Source organism: Notamacropus eugenii, chromosome 3 (assembly GCF_028372415.1).
Source record: "Notamacropus eugenii isolate mMacEug1 chromosome 3, mMacEug1.pri_v2, whole genome shotgun sequence".
NCBI lineage: Eukaryota > Metazoa > Chordata > Mammalia > Diprotodontia > Macropodidae > Notamacropus > Notamacropus eugenii.
Genome location: NC_092874.1, coordinates 24,309,456 through 24,324,406, shown reverse-complemented (window position 1 = coordinate 24,324,406; position 14,951 = coordinate 24,309,456). Strand labels below are relative to the sequence as shown.

At 41.5% G+C, this 14,951-nt stretch overlaps 1 protein-coding gene and 1 long non-coding RNA gene across 9 annotated transcripts in view; one reads left to right on the top strand and one right to left on the bottom strand.

The window, feature by feature from the left end:
- Positions 1-14,951, bottom strand: part of GADL1 (glutamate decarboxylase like 1) — a 201,236-nt gene that overhangs the window by 21,429 nt on the left and 164,856 nt on the right. The gene's annotated exons all lie outside the window — the stretch shown is intronic.
- Positions 8,431-14,951, top strand: part of LOC140532555 (uncharacterized) — a 79,570-nt gene continuing 73,049 nt past the window's right edge. The window contains exon 1 of one of the 6 annotated variants that reach the window (XR_011976578.1): positions 8,431-9,461. This is a non-coding gene — a long non-coding RNA (uncharacterized lncRNA). The remainder of the gene's footprint in view (positions 9,462-14,951) is intronic. The other 5 variants (XR_011976575.1, XR_011976576.1, XR_011976577.1 and 2 more) reach the window with 5 other exon arrangements.

Genomic DNA, 14,951 nt, shown 5'->3' with positions numbered 1-14,951 from the left:
GTCTTGAAAGGCTATTATGAGGGTATTTGGGAATGTTTCCTTCATTGGTGGGGCAGCAAACAACAGTAGCAAGGTTTTGGGTTTTTTTTGACAAGGCAATCAGGGTTAAGTGACTTGCCCAGGGTCATACAGCTAGTAAGTGTCAAGCGTCTGAGGCCAGATTTGAACTCAGGTCCCCCTATCTTCAGGACTGGTACTCTATTCACTGTGCCAGCTAGCTGCCCCAAGATTCTTTCTTAATAGCTGTAGTAGGAGGTATCCAGAAACAAAACGTCAGAGCTAGGACGAGGCAATCTGGGGCAACTGCCTGGGACCCTCTGCAAGGAGATAATGGGGTACTTGGAGCATTGACTCTAGTGTCAGAGGACTTTGTGCAAATTCTGCCTCTGGCTCTTATTACCATTATGACCTTTGGTTTCTCACTTGGCAAATGAAAGGTCATTTACCAAGGAGAAAGTTTAGAATATAGGTTGGTGGAGGGAGTACTCCCATAAATGAAATTAATGGTATGTGCAGTACTGATAGTGACATTTTTACAACATAGAGGGAAAGGCAACAAAGTGTACTGAATAGACAAATGGTCTGGAGATATAGAAGACCTGGGATATTAGAATGTACAGTCTTTGAGAATGGGGTTTGTTCCATCTTTTGTATCTATCTCCCCAGCATCTAGAACAGTGCTTAGCACATAAGTGATCCTTAATAAATGTTTGTTGACAAATTTCTATTATATAATCTCAATTGGGTCCTCACTGCAGCAAGGAAATCCTTTTATACTTCCCAATTAATTCACTGTTCTCACTTAGTACAGCGGTTTTTCCAAACTTTTTGATCCCTCCTCAAACCTCCCTTGGCTCTCCCTCCTTTCTACCTCTTGGCTTGCCTTGCCTCATAATTCACTGAAAAAAAATGAGGACATTCACTGAGAGCTCTCTCTTCTCCCCTTTCCTCACCTCAGATCACTGAGATGCCTTCCATCATTAGTTCCAACCTCACCTTGTCTGCAAGGAAGAGATAGCCTTTCTCCTAGCTAAGGGAAACCTCTCTACATGCACAAGTGACCTCATTCTGTTCCATCTTCTATAGCAGTTTGCTCCCTGTCATCCCCACTCTCCCTTTTCTTCATTCGGTCTCTTCCTATGACTTTTCTCTCCTGCCTACAAATGTTCCCATGTCTCCTCTATCTTCAAGAGACCGTCACTTGATACCCATCTTTGCCAGCTATCACCCCACATCTCTCCTCCCTTTTGTGATTAAACAATTTGAGAAAGCTATCCATAATAGGTTGTCTTAACTCTCTGTAGTCTGGCTTCTGACATCATCATTCAACTAAAGCAGGTCTCTCCAAAGTTAGCGGTGATGTTGTCACTGCCAAATCTAATGACTTTCCCTTAATCCTAATCCTTGACTTCTCTATAGCCCCTTTTTCTTGATACTCTCTTCTCTCTAGGTTTCTTTGACATTATTCTGTCCTGGTTCTTATGTTGTCTGACAAATCCTTCTCGGTCTCCTTCACTGAATCATTGTCCAGGTCACACCCGTCAGTGGTAGGCACCTACTAGGGTTCTGTCATGGGTGCTTCCTTTTCTCTTCTCCCTCTGTATTATGTCATTTGATGGTATCTCTACTCTCACAGATTCAATTATCATCTCAATGCAGATGGTTCTTAAATCTATTTATCCTAACAACCTCTGTCTTCTCCAGTCTCCCCTCTCTAACTTCATATTAGACATCTCTAACTGTATGACTTGAAGGCATCTTAAACTTAATATATCCCAAATTAAATTCAATAGCTTTTCCTACATCCTCAACTCTTACCTATTTTTAACTTCCCTATTACTGTGAAGGGTGCCATTATCCTCTCAGTCACCTAGGCTTGCAAACTAAGTCTCTCTCTCACTCACTCTTATTATATCTCTGTCTCTGTCTCTCTCTCATTCACTCTTATTATATCTCTGTCTCTGTCTCTCTCTGTGTCTCTGCATCTGTGTCTCTGTCTGTCTGTCTCTCTGTCTCTCTCTCCCCGTCTCTCTCTCCCCCTCTCTCTGTCACTCTTTCTCTCCTGTTACCTTGTAACATCTCTTGTATTTGTCCCCTTCTCTCTTCTGACACTGCCACTAGCCTGATGCAAGCCCTCATCACCTTGCTCTTGGACCACTGGTTGGGCTCTCTGCCTCAAGTTTCTCCCCATTCTAGTCTACCTTCTTCCACTCAACTATCAAATTGACCTTCCTAAAGCACAGGTCTGATAAAAAATGATTACCCTAACAGTCCCTATGATCTTCAGAATCCAAATACAAAATCCTCTGCTTGGTATTTAAGCCCCTCCTTTTCTGACCCCTTCCTACCTTCGTTGTCTTCTTACGTGTACTTCCCCCATACAGTGTATTCTCTAATCCAGTGATATTTACAAAGACACTCCATTTCCTGACTCTGCCTTTTCACTGACTGTCCCCCATGATTGGGGGATGCTTTCCTTTCTCATCCCTACTTCCTGGCTTCCTTTAAGTCCCAGCTAAATCATACCTTTTATAGGAAATCTTTCCAGTCCCCTTCATTTTAGGGTCTTCCCTATGTTGACTGTCTTTGACTCTATTTGCATCTTGTCTCCCCCTTTAGACTATGAGTTCCTCTTTGGAATTTCTTTGTAATCTCTGAGTTTAGCACAGTGCCTAGAAAACAGGAGGTGCTTAATAAATGTTTATTGATTGACTATTGATGCAGATTGACTGACTGAAGCAAGTCTTGCCTCTGTTTCCCATTTTGGCAATTTGGTCACGAAAAACATTTAACCCCTCAGTGCCCAAACTAAGTTGAAGATGAGTTGCTGGTCTGCATGGATGGAAGGAATTTTGTACACTAGGATTTCCAGAAGTTATTTATTACATACTTAGCAAGTGCTCAGTCTTGTGCTAAGTGCTAGAGACACAAATAAGAAGGTAAGATAGTCCCTGCCCTCAAGGAGCTTGTTTGTTAATAAGGGAAGATAATGTGTAAAAAAAAGATAGAAAGTAGAGAGTGGGGAGAGATTACTGTACAATTTAGAAATGACCAAAGAGGGACCTGGAAGACTGATTCCAAGAAAAAATTCTCCTACCAGAGCCTGGTCACTGATAAAATCATAGATGTCTATATACAGATATGTATATACACATATGAAATAATATATGTATGCATACATAACATATATACAAATATTGCATATATGCTTATGAATATGTGTGGTTATAAAGTTTGCAAACCATTTTATGAACGTTATCTCATTTAAGGCTCACAACTACCCAATGTAGTAAGTACTAGGTTTTTATTATCCCATTTTGTGGATGAGAAAACTGAGTCTTAGATAAATTAAGCTCATATTTACCAAAGCGGCAAGTATCAGAAATATCAGAGGCAGGATTTGAACCCAGGTCTTCTTGACTCCAAGTCCAGTACCCTATCTACTAATGTGATAATTCTTCTTTACTATGTTAAGAAATTCCTCAGTTGAGAATTTATCACTTTAACTTGCTCATTTCTTACATTTTCCTCTCTATAATCCTGGAGTCCATGTACTTTCTGAGCTCTTAAAGTCAAATTATGTAGCCAGTAGATGCTGGGGTACCAGAAAAAATATTAGGGCAGGAATCCTAAGAATGAGTCTGATCAACTGCCCACATACACACATCTCTATATGATCTGTGACCAGCGACGTGCTTAAGCACATCCAAGTTGATAAATTCAGCATAAAGAAAAAGAAGCAAAAATGGGTCAGAGCTGCATAAAGCAGGTTCAGTGGATCCTGAGGAAATCTTTAAAAATTCCCTGCTAGAGGGGGCATCACCAGTCATGCTCCATGCTTTCCTTTTTTATCTCTGTCGTATCTTTGCACGGAATTTGACACTTGTTTGCAGGATGGGTTGGAGAGGTAGGAGATGAAGCTAGTGATCCTATTTATTTGACAGAAGAGAAAACTGAGGCCAGATAGAAGTGCCTGGACAAAGAACATAACACAGAATCTCAGAACTGAAGTTCCCATAGTCATCTATTAGCTGACCAAGAATCTGCTCAATGGCATTGCCAGCAAAGGGCCCCCAGTCTTTGCCTGCAGAACCTAAGACCAAGGAATCTGCTCCTTCCCAAGGCAGTCCATTCTACTCTGATGATCAGGAAGCTTGTTTTTCCCCCAAAAAAATAATTTCATTTGCTCCTTTCCATTCAGTCTTCCTAGTTTTGTGCTCTGGGGCCAAGCAGAACAGCCCTGCAGCCTTATGGAATGGCTATAGGTGGTCCAGGAGGTGACTAACCATTTTAGTCTTTAATGTATGTATGCATGTGTGACACATACACATATACACACATACACACATACACACACACACACACACACACACATATATATATATATATACACACCTATATATATGAAAATTAGCAAGTATTTTTTTCTCCTGGCCATTCTTCAAATTGAAATCCTTGTTCTTCAAATTAGAAAAAAAAGAAAAATAAAGCCAAAATTCTTGTAACAAATATACATGCAATTCATCTTGTCTTTAGGATCCTTGGGTCCTCCTTATGCCCTTGACATCTTTCACCATGATAAGCCTGAGCTAAATGCCCAGGCCACTAATCACGCTCCCCTTGGAGGGGACCTGATTCTGCTCTGTTTCTACCATCCTGACCAGCTAAGCCGATCCTTCATGGAGAACAAGTTGGCAGTCATATCCCAGGATTCTTGACAAAGCAAAACATCAGACTGTCTGAGTCTTTTCCAGTTGGCTGTGTAACCTACAGGCCTTGTGTGTGTGTCATCCATTTCCACGCCAAACCTTGACCTTAATTTTCTGTCTCCCTGAACGTTGACATAGATGAGTCAACAGTGGCAACATCTTTCAAAAATACAGAGTTGGCTGGTCATCCAAAGCAATGCAAGTATGGGGAGGAAGACTTAGGTATAGTGTATAATTACATAGATCATGTTGTTGTTCAGTCATTTCAGTCATGTCTGACTCTTCATGACCCCATTTAGGGTTTTCTTGGAAAAGATATTGGAGGGTATTTCCTTCTCCAGCTCATTTTATAGATAAAGAAACTGAAGCAAATATGGTTATATAACTTTCCCAGGGTCACACAGCTAGTAAGTGTCTGAGGCCAGATTTGAACTCAGCACTCTATCCACTGCACTATGTAGCTGACCATGGATCATAATTTTGGCTAAAGATGAACAAACATTTATTTATTAATTTACTTAGACTATGAATTTACTTAGACTAAGATTCTACAAATATCTCCTCTTCTGTAACTTCCCATCTTCTCTCCCCACGTCCATCACCAATGACCTCTAAGTTGGACAGGTATTTTTGATCACTTGCAACAAAGAAATGTTGGATTCATTCTCTGTCTTAAAAGACTTTTCCAGTGAGAGGATCCAAAAGCTACCTTGGTGCATTATTCCCCTTGGTAACAATAACTCTGGATCTCAAAATATGGGGATTCTGATGATGGATGGGTTTATCAGGAAGGGAAGGGCTCCATAAGTTTTTGCTCATGTGGTCAGATTTTGTAAATAGCCCCCACTCCCTACACACCCATCAAGAATACCAACAGAAGTAAGGCTTCAGGTCATATCAGGACTGTAGACCTGTGGGGCTGAGTGGACTTCCTCCACTGAGGAATTCAAATGAATTCATTCCTAACTCACACCAGCAGCCCAGTTACCAGAGACCACTAATGATGAGCTCAGTGAATATTTTGTGCAGACTACACTGAGCTATTGAATGGTGGTAGGGAGTTTTACCATAGTGGAAATTACAATTATACAAAACAAAAACCACAGTCAGAGATTTAGAGGTGGAAGGCAACCAGCAGGTCATCTAGTCTAACTCTGTTGTTTTTGGCATGAAGAAATGGAGGGCCAATCAAAGAATAAGCATTTAACAAATGCCTCCTCTGTGCCAGGAACTGTGCTAAGCATGGTAGACACAGTTGAAAAGAATGCAACAGTTCTGGTCCTCAAGGAGCTGGTACTTCATCAAGGGTGACACACAAGTACACATAAAATAAATTCCAGTTAATTTTTGCGGGGAGGAGTTAGTAACAGTTGGGACAAGTGAATTATTCAAGGTCATATAGCAGAACTAGATTTTTAGCCAAGGGGTTCTCTAGAGGCTTGTAGGCTCGTAGTTCTTGAGGTGAAAGGGACCTCGGAAGCCATAGAGTCCAAACCTTTTATTTTTATAGATAAGGAGCCTAGAGATGTAAAGTGAGGTGCCTAAAGTCACAGTTAATAAATGGCAGAGGCAGAGATTAAACCCAGCTTGGATTTGACTCGAATTCCTATTCACTTTCCATCAGAGCCAGCTGTACTGCCAGGACGCAACAGTCTGGGAATCATTTTGCAAGTACAAATTAAGACTTGCAAAAAATCATAGTCCTATAGTTTTTATAATAAGCTAATATGATAAAACCATGGTTATTGGGAATTCCCATTGTTCACACCTGAGCCCTGCTAAAGAGCAAGGTCACTTCCACTGAGATCCTTTCTGGGCATCAGAAAAGAAATGGAAGAAAGAAATGGGAAACCCTGGGCAGAGACACAGGTTGTATATTCACTCTCTAATCTAACCATGGCTGTGGGCCTTGCATATGGTGCATGAATTGAATTTGACCACCATCTAGTGAAAGAATTAAGTAAGTGCACAAATGAGTAGGAGTGATAGCTTGGGTCTTGGTGGTGGCCAGGCTAAGGCCAACTTTTTCAGGACAATCGAAACACTGAAGCCAAGAATGATCAAGTTGGGGCCAAAGTAAAACCCAAAAGACACCTGTGAGTTTGGGTTGGATCCAAGCTGTCACGATCATCTATGCTTTTTGTGATCTGACGATTGCATTGGTTGTTTTTCAAGAACCATCCAGGCTGAGGACCTAATAATGCCAGGCTAGGTCAAACACCCACCTCCCCAAGGAGTCTGCTTTCAGAAGTGGTGTTGATGCTCTGAGGAAGCATCTTGGAGTTTGATAAATTTGGAATTTGATAGATATGATAAATTTGGAGTTTGAAGACATGGGATAGAATCTGGGCTCAACTGTTAACTACCTCTCTAAGTGATCAGAGTCAGGTAAGAGTCTCAGATTTATCCAAGGAAAAGGCTAATTTGCTTTCAAGCTCTAGCGCTGGCCACTGGGTTGTTTCTATATGATAATTAGAGCTGTCCCAAAGTGAATGTCACTGTCCTAGAAAATAGTTTCTCTTCCTTGCAAAAAGGACTCTTGCTTCTCTTCCTTTTCAAAAAGCTGGGGAAACCTTTTGTCAAGGATATGAAATGGCAGAGAATATATTTATATGTTTGTGTTCATCCTTTGTTGCAGAAGAAGACCATGCCATCAGAGAAATAATGACATGACTTGCACTTGACTTTGTTTTGAGTGAGGGAGGGCAGTGCAGGTCACCAGCCTCACTTCTCCTCCAGAGCCATCTGAATCTAGTGACCAGATATTCATCAGGATGACTGGAGATGACCCAGGATGAGGCAATTGGGGGTTAAATGATTTGCCCAAGGTTACACAGCTAGTGAGGGTCAAGCATCTGAGGTGAGATTTGAACTCAGGTCCTCCTGACTCCTGCACTATCCACTGTACCACATAGCTGCACCTACATCTTTATATAGGTTTGGTTTGGATGGCATGGCCCTCAAGTCCCCTCCAACTCTGAGATTCTGTTAAATACAGGAGAGATGTAGTTGGCACTTGCCACTTCAAACATCTGTGTTTGCCATCAAACTTCCAAGGCTTTCGGATGATTGGCTTAGTTTGAGAATTCATAGCCAGGGTCTTATCAGCATTGATTCAAGTTTCTTAATGTGGTATTGACAGGAAAGTTTCCACCTGTCTCTACTAGTTCTCCCTCCAAGTTAGGAATTCTTAATTGTGTGTGGGTGTGGGCATTTCAGAATATTTTTAAATGCATAAAGTAAAACAGACAGGATTACAAAGGAAAGCAATGGTATTGAATACATCTATCTATCTGTCTATCTATCTGTCTATCTATCTGTCTATCTATCTATCTATCTATCTATCTATCTATCTATCTATCTATCTATCTATCTATCTACCTACCTATTTATCTATCTGTCTACCTACCTACCTACCTACCTATCTATCCATCATCTATCTATCATCTATCTTTCTATCTTCTTAAAAGTTCACTGATTCCCAGTTAAGAAACTCTGCTGTAGGTTCAAACAAACCTATTGCTAAAGACAGTATGACCAATCCCCAATCCCCAATCCCCAAGTCACTTCCTCCACTCATTAGAAAAATGCTATTATGCCTATGAAGCTTACTATTCTTTCATTTGCCTTCTTTTACCAGTTGCTAAGTTCCTTACTCTTCTCAATTCTCCAGCCTTTGTGGTAAATGGCTAATTAACATTAAAACAACTTTAGTAACTCTGTTAAGTGACCCCTACCTGAAGCAAGCTATTTCTAGGTTGAAAGCTGCATCTTACAAGGAATATTCTTAAAGGGGACCCAACCTTTTACTTACTTCATTTGAACATTTTGAATATATAGAACAAATTCGTTTTTAAACATCCTTAATAAGCAATTTTTTTTCAAATCCTCACGGACGCTGCAAACAACAACACCCTTCATCCAATTAAATCTGGAGGGGGTGTTCTCTTGATAGTGTAAATCTTTAAAGGTGGTAGAAAAATCAAAAATCATAAACTGGGAAGGGAGCAGTGGTTGAGTTTTAAATGTTCCATTATGTAATTAATTCTGAATCTCCCAGAGAACATCACCCACCCCCAAAAAAGTATCCTGAAAGGGGTAGACTTGGACTGACAGCTCTATTCTATCATTGTAAATATGGAAACAATATATACTCAACCCCACAAATCCAAGCAAAGTGGAAGGTGTGAGGGTTACTGAAATAGCAACGATTAAAATAATATAATAGCTAACATACATTCATACATTTATATATATAGTATACATATGTATATCTAAGACTACAAACATATAAAGACAAATGTGTAATGCTATTTTGACCACAACTACTCCAGATATCACCAAGAGATCAGGGTGCTGGAAACAAATGCCTACTGGTTGACCAGAGAGCTACCAGGGATCTATTTTTAAACTGTTATAAGAAGTTTCCCTGTAACTCCAAGAGGATTCTGCAAGTGGAGGGACACTCACTTGACCATCTAATCTCTTTGACCACTGGGGAATTTTGCAGAGACCATGGGACTGGCAGAGAGAGTGGATGTGACTCATAGGTCTGCCCTCTCTGTCTTTGGGATTGTGGGAAGAAGAGAAACTATGAAAAACAGAAGGAAAAGAAACCACACAGGAGCTCAAAGAGTGGCAGCCACAAGCGGGGCAGCTATTATGAGCAATGGGCTATGGGATTCTTGAAGTCAAAACAGTATCGCTGAATCGTGTACGATATACAGATGGTTACTGTGCTGCTGAAACCAGGTAGGACTCTAGACTGGCGTGTCCGGTCTCTTATTTCTTCCTCCCCTTGTTTTCTTCTAAAAGGGCTGAGCTTGATGTCTTCCTGCGCTCTCCATTCCCAGGTGCAGGCTTACTGTTTCTTAAGGTTCCTTACCATTCTATGTTTAAATGTTTACTTTGTCTCTTATTCCAGTAGTTATAATTAAAGCAGTCAACCATCTACATTGTTGATCAGTGTGTATTATCATTGGAATTCAGCTGAGAATGGTTGATTTGGGAGCATCCCAGAAAGGGAGAAAGATTTAAAACTCAAATATTTTGCCAGAGCACAAGGTTTGGCTGGGGGCTCAGAGCCATAAAACATCGAATAATTTTTTTTTAGGATAGAGAATACTTATAGTGTGGTTCCTCTCTAGGCGATGAGTTAGCAGTAGCATGACTGGATAGGCCTGATTTTAGCTTAAAAGGAAAGCCAATCCCAGAAGGGAGGGACCAAGGGAGTAACTGGAGAGAAATTCACAACCACAGGAAAGGAATAACCTGGTCCACCTAGAGGTGGGAGGGAGTTGAGCAAGAGTGACTGACAGTGACCTGCTAGACAAATACAAAATACAAAGTAATTTGGAGAGAGCTGGGGGAGGCACTGGCAGAGAGTGCACCTGATGAGATGCAGAAGATGGCAATTAAGTAGAGCAAGGATGCCAGTTTGGTTGGACTGTATTAATTGTGCTGGTGTTGGACAGTTCCGGATAGTACTAATTGTACTAACACCAAGAGTATGGGAAGAGCCTTAAGATATAATAAGGCTGGAAAGGTAGTTAAGGATTAGGTTACAAGGCTTTAGGAGCCAATTAGCAGCGGTTTTATTTGATTCTAAGGTAAACAGAGCTTAGGACCCTTAGGGTAAACTTCTTTGAAGCATTTGCTCCCCAGTGTCTTCCTAGCTTTGCCACTATATGGGCAATTACAAGACAAACTTCAAAAACCCAAAGCAACCGAGTATCAGAGCGTTCACTTAGATTCACTTAAATATGTAAATGTAATAAATGGAAGTTTTTATCTTCCTCAAAATATTTGCTTTTAGACTTGATTCTAGTTTGGTTCTACCTATAATTTGACTGTGTAATTTTTAATCATTTAATGTTTGTTAAATGGAATTTATCTCACTGGTTCTCAGTTTATTTGGAAAATAAAGAGGCTTGTCAGAGCCAATCTTTGAGCTACTTTCCAAAGGATCATAGAATTTCCAAGTTGGGAGGGATCTGATTGGCCATGGAGTTCAACCTCAGTCAGTGATCAACAAACATTTATTAGCCTGCTATGTAAAAGGCACCATTCTAAGTCCTGAGGACTTATTACAGAAGAATTGTAGCAGAATCCCCCCTCCACTATGGGCAGTGTTCACTGAACTTTTCCCCAAAGCCCTCCAGTGAGATGAGACTCCTTACTCCTTTTCAATTCTGGGAAAACTCTCATATTAGAACAGTGTTTCCCTGCCCCAACCCTAAATCTGCCTCATTTTATCCGTGACTCCTGATTCTGTCAGCCAGTTAGAAAACATTTATTAAGCATCTGCTATGTGCTTACGCTGCACTAAGTCCTGGGAATACAAAGAAAGGCAAAAGATACTTTCTCTCCTCATGGAGCTCACGATCTAATGGAGAAAACAACAAGCAAATAGCTAAGTAAAAACAAGCTACATACAGGACTCTATCTTCTGGCTCCTCCTCCTCCTCTTCCTCTCTCTCTCTCTCTCTCTCCTCCTTTTTCTTCCCTTCTCCTCTTCTTTCTCCTCCTCCCTCTTCCCCTTTCCTCTTCTCTTTCTTTCTTCCCTTCCCCTCTCCTCTTTCTCCTTTTTTCCCTCTCCTCCTCCTTTCTCCTTCTCTCCCTTTCCTCTCTCTCTCTTCCTTTCCTTCTCTTCCTCCTCTTTCTCATTCTCCATCCTCCCTCTCTTCCTCCTCTTTCTCCTCTTTTTTGCCCTCTTCTCCTTTCTCCCTCTCTCCCTTTCTTCTTTCTCTCCACCTTTCCTTCTCCTCTTCCTCCTCTTTCTCCTCCTCCTCCCCCTCTCCTCCTCTCTCTCCTCCTCTGCTCCTCCTTTTTCTTCCCTTCTCCTCATCTTTCTCCCCCTTTCTTCCTCTCCCCCTTCTCCTCCCCCCCTCCTTTTTCCTTTTTCTCCTCCTTTCTCTCTTCCATCACCCCCTCCTCTATCCTTTAACTAAAGCGCAGGATAGTGTAAGGAGGCAAGGATGAGAAGAAATCACAGGGTAGACTGGAATCTGTGCAGACAAGACACCATGAGGCTTGGCAATGGAGCCCAGCGGGAGGGGACGGTGTCTGACCTGGGCTTCAAATTGTCAAAATGTCAAATTCTTCTTCCCTAACACACAAACAGGCCCCTGATGAAGGAGCTGGAGTAAATATCACCGAGTTTCCCATGAAGCTTTCTCTCAGAATTTTAGGATTATTACTGAGATTCATTTTCATCTTTCTAATTTAAAGAGGACCAGGCAGAAGAATTCTAATCCCTTTTCTGCACGCTAACCTTAAGACAACTCTCATGTCCCACCCTAAGCCTTCTCTCTTCCAAGCTAAACATTCCCAGTTCCTTCAATGGAATCTCAAAGAACAAACACAAACCTCTTCCCTGTCCACTCCATGATCACCAGCTCATCAATATCCTTCCCAAAGAGAGGTGCCCAGATCCAATACAAGCAATTAATGAGCTGTCACCTCTAGCACCCATTCCATGACCCAAGTCCCAGGCTACCTCAGAGCATCATTGCTCTTATTTATAATGAAAACCGGCCTCTGACTGACTCTGGGGTCCCTGATCCCTAGGCCCAGGCTCAGGACTGCATTACATGTCTGCAGGAGGCTACAGACCAGGTTGGAATGGCAGCCACTAGCCTTTTCAATAAAGGGGGGAACTCAGAGATATTGACAGGAAAACAGGAGAAGAGCTGTTTCCCAGGGAGACAAACAGAATGTACCAAAGGCTTTTTTTTTTTTTAATCGCAAAAACAGAGTAACAGCATCTCCAGAAGATTGTGCTAATGTGAAAACGGAATGGAAAGGTTTGGAGGGTGGAGGGGAGACACTTCTCCCAAAGCTAGATCTGGCAACCACTGGACCTAGCAGCTATTAAAGCTATGTAAACTAATTAGACACTTCAGCAGATTTCTGCTGTACTGGCTCCCCCCAATGGTCTCATTGTCTCATTGCTAGGTTGGGCTTTGAAGGAAAGCCCCCTCATGAGAATGGAAGCAGGAAAAAGATGAAAGGTCCAACTCTATCCCTCTCTTCTCTAACTGTTTCTTCTCCCTCCTCCTTCCTTCCTCCTTCCCATCCTCTTCATCATCATCCTCTTCCTCTTCTCCTTCCTTTTCCTCCCCCTCCTCTTCCCCCTCTTTTCTTTCTCCTCCTCTTCCCCCTTCACCACTTCCCCCCTTTCATCTCTCAACAAAAGCATGGGATAGTATAATGAGGCCAAGGATGAGAAGAACCCAAAGGGTAGACTGGGATCTGTGCAGACAAGATTCCACGAGGCTCCACAGTGGAGCCCAATGGTGGGGGGGGTGTCTGTCCTGGGCTTCTGAAGCCCCTTTCCTTCAAGATTAATGCTGCTGCTTCTTCCTCAACATACAAAGAGGCCCTGATGAAGGCACTGGAGTTTCTCATGAAGCTTCCTCTCAGAATTTCAGGATTATCACTGACACCCATTTTCTTCTTTTTCCATTTTAATTTAAAGGAGACAAACATCACAAACCACAAGGACTAACTTTCCCTTGGCTGCTAAACAACCCAGAGTTCAGATCCTCAGGACACGAGCTACGGCTATGACCAGTCACACAGGGATGGTCTCAATCCAAGGCTAATTTTTAAAAAATGATTCAGCTCCTGGGCAAGAATATTTATAGTAGGAGGTATAGAGAGCTGGATTTGGAGCCAGAGCACCTGGGTTTAAATCCCAGTTCTGAACTACCTATGTGACCATGGGCTAGTAAGCCATTTAAACATTCTTGGCCTCAGTTTCCTCATCTGTAAAATGAAGTTTCCTCACGACTTCCAAGTTCCCTCCCAGGTCTAAATCTACGATTATATTATCCTACGACCTTGAGCAAACTACTTTTGTCTCTCCCCCCCACCCCCACCCCTTATTTAACTAATCTTTTAAGGAAAGGGGTTGGATCTTTGGTATCCTTCCATCTCCAAATCTATGATCCCATTACCCATTTCCTCCAAAAAGCTGAATTTTATATAGAGCTTTACGGTTTATAAAGTCACTTGTGTACATTCTTTTCCATTCAATAACGATAATAGCAAACAATGAGTGAGTGCTTTAAGGCTTACAAAGCACTTCATTTGATGCTGTCAGGAAGGTGCAATTATTATCCCTGTTGTACAGATGAGGACATTTAAGTCAACAGTGACTTGAGTCACTTAGTGACTTAGTGACTTGCCCAAGCTCACACAGCTATTAAGTGTTTGAGGTAGGATTCAAGCAGTTTTCTTGATTTCAAGTAAGGTGATTTTAGCCATAGCACCAACTACAACAACCCTCTGAGAAAGGCAGTATGGGTGTTATTATCTCCACTTTATAAATAAAGCAGTTAACTGGGCAGTGGATAGAGCTCTGGGCTGGAGTCAGGAAGGCTTGAATTCAAATTCAGTCTTAGACACTAGCTCTATGAACTAGGCAAGTCATTTAGCCTCTGTTTGCCTCATTTTCCTCATCTGTAAAATGGGGATAACAATAAAATCTTCCACCCAGGGTGCTGTGAAGATCAAATGATCTAACATATGGATAGTGATCTATAAACCTTAAAGTACGGTATAAATGATCGCTGAACTTACCAAATGAGGAAACTGAGTTGAAGGTGACATCACCTAAGTGACAGAAATAGCATTTGAATTCATGTCCTCTCACTTCATATTCATTGTTTGTCATCACAGATCTGAGTTCAAATCTTGGTGTTACTACTTTTTTGGTGATGTGACTCTTCACCTTTCTAATCATCAGTTCCCTCATCAAAATTAAAATGAGTAAATGAGGTATAATATGATCTCTCACAGGCTCTCAGTATACTCAAATAGGCTAGCAGTAAATTTTGGAGTAGCAGAGAACTAGAAACAAAGTAGACACCCATCAATCGGGGATTGGTTGACCAAACTGTGGTATAAGAATAGAATGAAATATTGTTATACTCTAAGGATCATGAGGAATCCAGAGAAGCATAGGAAGAGTCATATGAACTGATGCAGAATGAAGAAATCAAAATCAGGGAAATTATATACACAATGAACAGAGAAACATAAATGAAGGCAACACTGAAAGGCCAGCGATTGTGATTAATTACAATGTCCAGTTAAGGCCACAGAAAGAAACATTTCCCTCATCTCAGTAAGGGGAGAGGGTGACACATGTGCATTGGTATCTGTGCTGTCAGATAGGATTGTTGCTTCTGATATGCTTTGAAATTTAGGTTCTTGGGCATTAGGTGATAAGCTGTG